The following is a 7,411-nucleotide window of genomic DNA, read 5'->3' on the forward strand; positions in this document are numbered from 1 at the left end:
TCTAGCCAAATTACCAGTGAAAAAATATCACTCCACTTCTTTACCGAAAGTCGCATTGAGGTCTCTCTGTGACCAAAAGCAAGTTATAATACGCCCAGCTGACAAGGGAGGGGGCATAGTTGTACTTGATAAAACTCAGTATGAGGAGGAAATGGCAAACATCTTGAGTGAGCCAGACACATATCGGAAATTACCTAACAACCCCACAAATGTTTACAGAAAACAATTAAAAGCCCTTGTTGATAAAGGTTACGAACAAAAAATCTTGAACAAAAAAGAGAAAGCTTTTTTGGTCCCTACATCCCCTAGAATACCTACCATCTATTATCTACCTAAAATCCACAAGAGCTTAACAGCTCCCCCCGGTAGACCCATTGTAAGTGGCATAAATTCGGTTACAGCACGCATAGGTAGATACATAGACTTTTACCTTCAACCACTCGTGAGAAAGATGCCCTCATATATACAAGATACTGGGGATACCATCAGAAAATTGGAAGGCATACAGTTCCAAGGACAATGCATTATAGCTACTGCAGATGTCTCATCCCTGTATACCTGTATTCCACAGGATAAGGGAATAGAAGCGGTACGCTTCTTTCTTGAACAAGAACGCACGCTAGTTCCTTGCCAACGTAATTACATTATAGAATTATTGGAATTTGCCACTAGCCATAGCTATTTCTGGTTTGGTGGTCAGTATTACTCACAACAAAGGGGTGTGGCCATGGGGGCCAAATTTGCGCCCAGTTTGGCCAATCTTTTTATGGCCAAATGGGAGGAGGATGTCGTCTATGCTCAGCGGAGCCCATCATTGATTTTGTGGGTCCGGTACATAGACGACATCCTCCTCCTATGGGGGGGCACCCCCGATGCCCTTCTTGAATTCTTCAGTGGTTTGAATAATAATGACAGGGGAATCTCATTAACTTACCAGACCAGCACTGATAGAATCCAATTTCTCGATTTGGAGATTGGAATTACTTCAGGGGGTTTTAGTTTCAAAACTCACTTTAAGTCCACTGACCGTAACAGCTATATTGCCATGGATAGCTGCCATCATAAAAGTTGGCTTACTTCCGTTCCACGCAGTCAATTTATTAGACTGCGTCGTAATTGTACTGACGATCGTACTTTTGTGGATCAGGCAAACTGTTTAAAACAACGGTTCTTAGATAAGGGGTATCATGCACCGACTTTAGAAAAACAACTACAGGAAGTCTCGAATATAAATAGGGACACCCTCCTGCAGGTGAAAACCCCTCGGAATGATAGTGAGAAATTTAAATGGTCCTTTATAACTACCTTCAGTATGCAACATAGGCAGGTAAAACAGATTTTTAGTAAACATTGGGAGGTTTTGAGACAGGACACTGTACTGGGTCCTAATCTTCCTGAAAGAGCTAATGTCCTATTTAGAGGGGCTCCCACCTTGCAAAGTAAAATTGCCCCCAATATCATTAACCCTCCAACACAGCCCACTTTTTTTCATAACATGGTAGGTTATTTCCCGTGCAAAAAATGTAGTGTGTGTCAGCATAATGCACTGACACAACGAAGAATCTCGGAATTTACATCTACAGTAACTGGCAAAAGATATTCAATTAAATGTTTTTGCACTTGCAAAACTAAATATGTGGTTTATTTGATAACATGCCCTTGCGGGAAGCAATATGTGGGCCGTACTACCAGAACTTTTTCCACGAGGGTCGGCGAACATATTTCTCTGATTAGAAGTAAATTATCCAAGCATACGGTGCCGAAACACTATAGGGAATGCCACAGTAATGACTTACGTGGCACTCAATTTATCGCGATAGATAAATACATTCCACCTTGGAGAGGGGGACCCCTCATTCGTGGGGTCTCCAGGCTTGAAACTTTTTGGATATATGAACTTCAGTCCCACTCCCCATTCGGTATGAATGTGGAGTGGGACATTAATGCGTTCATTGATGATTCATAGGACCTTTAGGCATTAGCAATGTGTAGTCTGGTATTGGGTATGTTTGTAGTCTGGCATCGGGTAGGTTTTCACCCGTGGGTATCATTTATGTAGTAGTTCTTAATTTATTTTATATATCTATACTTTTATTTTCAATTTTATTTTTTGAATGATCTTATCAATAATATCCATTCATTTTTATGGTATATGGTCACACAGTCATTTTGACCATAAAGTTATTATTCTATAGCACGTGATGTATTTTTTGCACAGTGTGAAGCATTGATGGCTTACTTTCTGTATCATCAAGTCGCAATTTCATTAGTGGCCATTAGGTGTCATTAGCGCCACCTTTTTATCAGTATAAGAGAATAGACAGTGATTTTTCTATATTCATGTCTTGTTTACATCCCCATCCCGCTCCGGAAGTGATGTACATTTACTTCCGGTTCCGGGTCTTGTGGATGCGCACTTCCGGTTCTCGACCACCATCTTAAAAAGGGTTTTGGATACAATTTTTACTTATTTGTGAGCCCACAACATCCCAATTCTTTTATATGTTGGCCCCTTTTTACATAGAGACCATTTTAAACAGGTCTCTGTATATATTTCTTTTTCACACATCAATATGAATAGGTGAAACGCATCCTATGCGAGGCGTGGAACGCACGCCGGGCCGCCATTTTTCCGTATACCGGAAGTATAACTACCATCACTTCTAATTGTGATTCCTGGGGTCAAATGGTGTAGATATATGGGTGGAACGCATATTAATCGAGGCGTGGAACGCACGCCCGTCCGCCATCTTGGACATACCGGAAGTGGGCATAATCACAACACATGGGGGATTGCCATCATTTTACTGTGTGAGTACCTATATAAGGCAGTAGGACAGTAGTGTGAGTCCACCCCAGATGATGACCGGTGGGTCGAAACGCGTCGGGAGGACTCCGCTACTGCCATTTTTATCTCTCTGACACGCTTGATTGTTCTTCCTGAAATGTGAGTTTTAGTAACAATTTTTTATTAAAGTTTTTTTAAAAAAACGTTATTATGCCATGTTGGCTCTGTCTTCTCATCTTCTATGCCTACCTATGAGTCGTTGTTGGATTTGTACATGCACATGAGGAATATTGACCACATCTAGCCATCTGTTGGGATCTGTTGGGATCGTATATGACATGACTGATACATCCAATTCTTGAGACCTTTTTTGGGATCGCAAGCTTTGATTGACCCCTGAGGCGTATGTCTGCTAGGGTCATATAGATCCGGTAAGCCTGCACCCTATATGGTGGTGGGATCGTCACATGGTGAAATATTGTCTTCTTCGGTCACAATATCACAGAACCCTGGCTGCTATTGGCACTTTGCACGATTGCTTTGGACTATATATTCATTTATGGACTTCATCACTGTGATTATTGTTTACAGATATCCACAGTCACTGTCTTCTCTTTTTGGGATATAATATCCTATTAATCACTATTTTTTGTTATATATACACATATATAAGTCACTATATATATTTTTATATTTTGTACCTTTATAATATTGTATTCACTTTTTCTCTTTGGGTAATTTTATATATACATTTGAACTTATATCACTTTGTAGCACTACAAGAAGTGTATATAGGTTGAGCGCTTGCACTACATTTTTTACAGACAATAAAATCATGACTGTACCCATTTCAGGGATATGCTAAATGAGGTCATAGTCACATCATCATACACTCATATATATATATGTGGAGATGGTGCAGTTGTTATTCAAATATTCTCATCAATACATGAATAAAAACTCCATAGTTCCATCTTAGCATACTGTGGACTATGGAGGTTGTACATCAATAAACATGCTAATATTCCTAGTTGGATGTCCGTTGTACAGTGTTCACATATTTTAAATGATGTTTAATATGTAGATATATATATATATATATATATATATATATATCCACTTCAGCCCCGGACCAATAAACAGCCTAAGGACCAGAGGTCTTTTTACAATTTCGCACTGCGCTGCTTTAACTGGTAATTGCGCGGTCATGCAATATTGCACCCAAACGAAATTTGCGTCCTTTTCTTCCCACAAATAGAGATTTCTTTTGATGGTATTTAATTGCCTCTGCGATTTTTATTTTTTGCGATATAAATGGAAAAAGAGCGAACATTTTGAAAAAAAAAGATATTTTCTTCTTTTTGTTATAAGAAAAATCGAATAAACAAAATTTTAGTCATACATTGAGGGCAAAATGTATTCAGCCACATGTCTTTAGTAAAAAAAATGTCAATAAGCGTATATCTGTTGGTTTGCGCAAAAGTTATAGCGTCTACAAACTAGAGTACATTTTCTGGAATTTACACAGCTTTTAATTTATGACTGCCTATCTCATTTCTCGAGGTGCTAAAATGGCAGGGCAGTACAAACCCCCCCCCAAATGACCCCATTTTGGAAAGTAGACACCCCAAGGAAATTGCTGATGGGTATGTTGAGCCCATTGAATATTTATTTTTTTTGTCCTAAGGGATTGAATAATGACAAAAAATTTTTTTTACAAAAAGTTGTCACTAAATGATATATTGCTCACACATGCCATAGTTATATGTGGAATTGCACCCCAAAATATATTCCGCTACTTCTCCCGAGTATGGGGATACCACATGTGTGGGACTTTTTGGGAGTCTAGTCGCACACGGCACCCCGAAAACCAATCACCACCCTCAGGATTTCTAAGGGTGCAAATTTTTGATTTCACTCCTCACTACCTATCACAGTTTCGAAGGCCATAAAATGCCAAAATAGCACAAAACCCCCCAAAATGACCCCATTTTGGAAAGTAGACACCCCAAGCTATTTACTGAGAGGCATGAGTCCATGGAATATTTTATATTTTGCCACAAGTTGCGGGAATATTACAAACTTTTTTTTTTTTTTGCACAAAGTTGTCACTAAATGATATATTGCTCACACATGCTATGGGCATATGTGAAATTACACCCCAAAATAGATTCTGCTGCTTCTCCTGAGTACAGGGATACCACATGTGTGGGACTTTTTGGGAGCCTAGCCGCGTACGGGACCCCGAAATCCAAGCACCGCCTTCAGGATTTCTAAGGGCATACATTTTTTATTTTACTCCTCCCTACCTATCACTACCTATCACAGTTTTGAAGGCCATAAAATGCCAAGATGGCACAAAACCCCCCCAAATGACCCCATTTTGGAAAGTAGACACGCCAAGCTATTTGCTGAGGGCCATGTTGAGACCATTGAATATTTTTTTTTGTCCCAAGGGATTGAATAATGACAAAAAATAAAAATAATTTTTTTTTTTACAAAAAGTTGTCACTAAATTATATATTGCTCACACATGCCATGGTTATATGTGGAATTGCACCCCAAAATACATTTTGCTGCTTCTCCTGAGTACGGGGATACCACATGTGTGGGACTTTTTGGGAGCCTAGCTGCGTACGGGGCCCAGAAAACCAATCACCGCCTTCAGGATTTCTAAGGGTGAAAAATTTTGATTTCACTCCTTGCTACCTATCACATTTTCGAAGGCCATAAAATTCCAAAATAGCACAAAACCCCCACAAATTACCCCATTTTGGAAAGTAGACACCCCAAGCTATTTGCTGAGAGTCATGTTGTCTGAACGAAAAAAAAGAGATTAATCAGTGGGTATGCCCACCATTAGAATACCTCCCTTCATCCACCCACTTCTAATGATGGACATACATGCACCATTTATATATGCCGAAGCATAGGGGCATCCTCCCGCAAAAAAGTTATGCCGCGTACACACGGTCGAACTTTTCCACGGGCAAGCCCTTCGTCGGAATTTTGACCGTATGTACGCGGCATTAGGAGCAAAATCGCTCCTCCACCCCTTATGCCCCCATGCTTCGGCATATATGCTCTTTTTTTTAAACTGTAGTGGTGAAATCACCTCCTACAGCGTTGGAGTCGCGGCTTTATGTATCGTGGGAGCAAACACTGTTGCTGTCAAGATAAATAAATCCACGCTGCAACTGAATGGCGTACCTGCTAAGCAAATTATGGTTAACGTTAAAACAAAGTAACATTACAGTATAACAATAAAACCTTACCATACCATACCTGCAAAGCAAATGCCAAAAAAAACTGTAAAAAATAAAACATTTTTTAACACAACCTGTGCCTAAAATATATATATGCCGAAGCATGGGGGCATCCTTCCGCAAAAAAGTTATGCCGCGTACATACGTTCAAACTTTTCCACGGGCAAGCCCTTCTGAATTTTGACCGTATGTACGCGGCATTAGGAGCAAAATCGCTCCTCCACCCCTTATGCCCCCATGCTTCGGCATATATGCTCTTTTTTAACTGTGGTGGTGAAATCACCTCCTACAGCACTGAAGTCACGGCTTTATGTATCGTGGGAGCAAACGCTGTTGCTGTCAAGATAAATAAATCCATGCTGCAGCTGAATGGCGTACCTGAAAACATGAAAAATGATTAACAATAAAACACAGTAAACAGTAAAGTATAAAAAATTAGAGAGAAGAGAGAGAGAGAGAACAATAAAATGAAAACTATTTTTGGTTTTTATATTTTATATATTTTTTGGTTTTTTTAATTTACCTTTTTTTTTTATACACTTTTTTTTGAACTGTAAACTGTAACAACTGTAACATTTCGGGTCTCTCAAAATGTGATGGCATCTTGGGAGACTCTGTGTTAGTGGGCCTAGCCTGTGAAATGCTGTACCCTACACTAATACTTCACTAGTGTGTGGTAGCGTTCAAAACACTCACCAAGGCAAAGACCAGGATTGCCAGGACAGCGTGGACAATAACAACGGGTGTCACGCCTATATCCGCGCTTGGTACAGACACAAAATCTTTTTTGGGGGGCTCGTTGGGTAGGGGTACTCGGGATGGCATAAGAATAATGCCTCTCATGCAGCCGGCTTACTGCATTTGGTTGGGAATGGTGAGGTGCAGAATCGTCTGGATACAGAAGCTCTGTGACAACCTCTCTTTGGAAGAAAAGAAAGGTTAAAGTCCCGCCTGAAGTTTTGTATAGCACAAAAGCATTCAGCAAAGCCAATTGAAATAAGTAAGCAGACACTTTTTTGTACCAGCGTCTGGCCTTACGGGAAACTAGATACGGCGCCAACAACTGGTCATTGAGGTCCACCCCTCCCATATTTTTGTTATATTCGTGGACACAGAGGGGTTTCTCCACAATACCAGTCGCCGTAGGAATTTGGACCGTCGTGTCTGCATGAAGGGAGGTAAGAACGAAAACATTCTTATTATCCCTCCACTTCATAGCGAGCAAATTATTACACCAATAGCAGGCTCTCTCCCCCAGCCTAAGACGGGAATCTACAAGCCGCTGGGAAAAGCCCCGGCGATTAGGTCGCACGGTGCCACATGCTCCAATCTGATTATCAAACAAGTGACTAAACAG

The sequence above is a fragment of the Lithobates pipiens genome, unplaced genomic scaffold, assembly GCF_037356315.1.
Source record: "Lithobates pipiens isolate NorthernLeopardFrog02 unplaced genomic scaffold, aLitPip1_a1.2 Scaffold_13, whole genome shotgun sequence".
Taxonomy (NCBI): domain Eukaryota; kingdom Metazoa; phylum Chordata; class Amphibia; order Anura; family Ranidae; genus Lithobates; species Lithobates pipiens.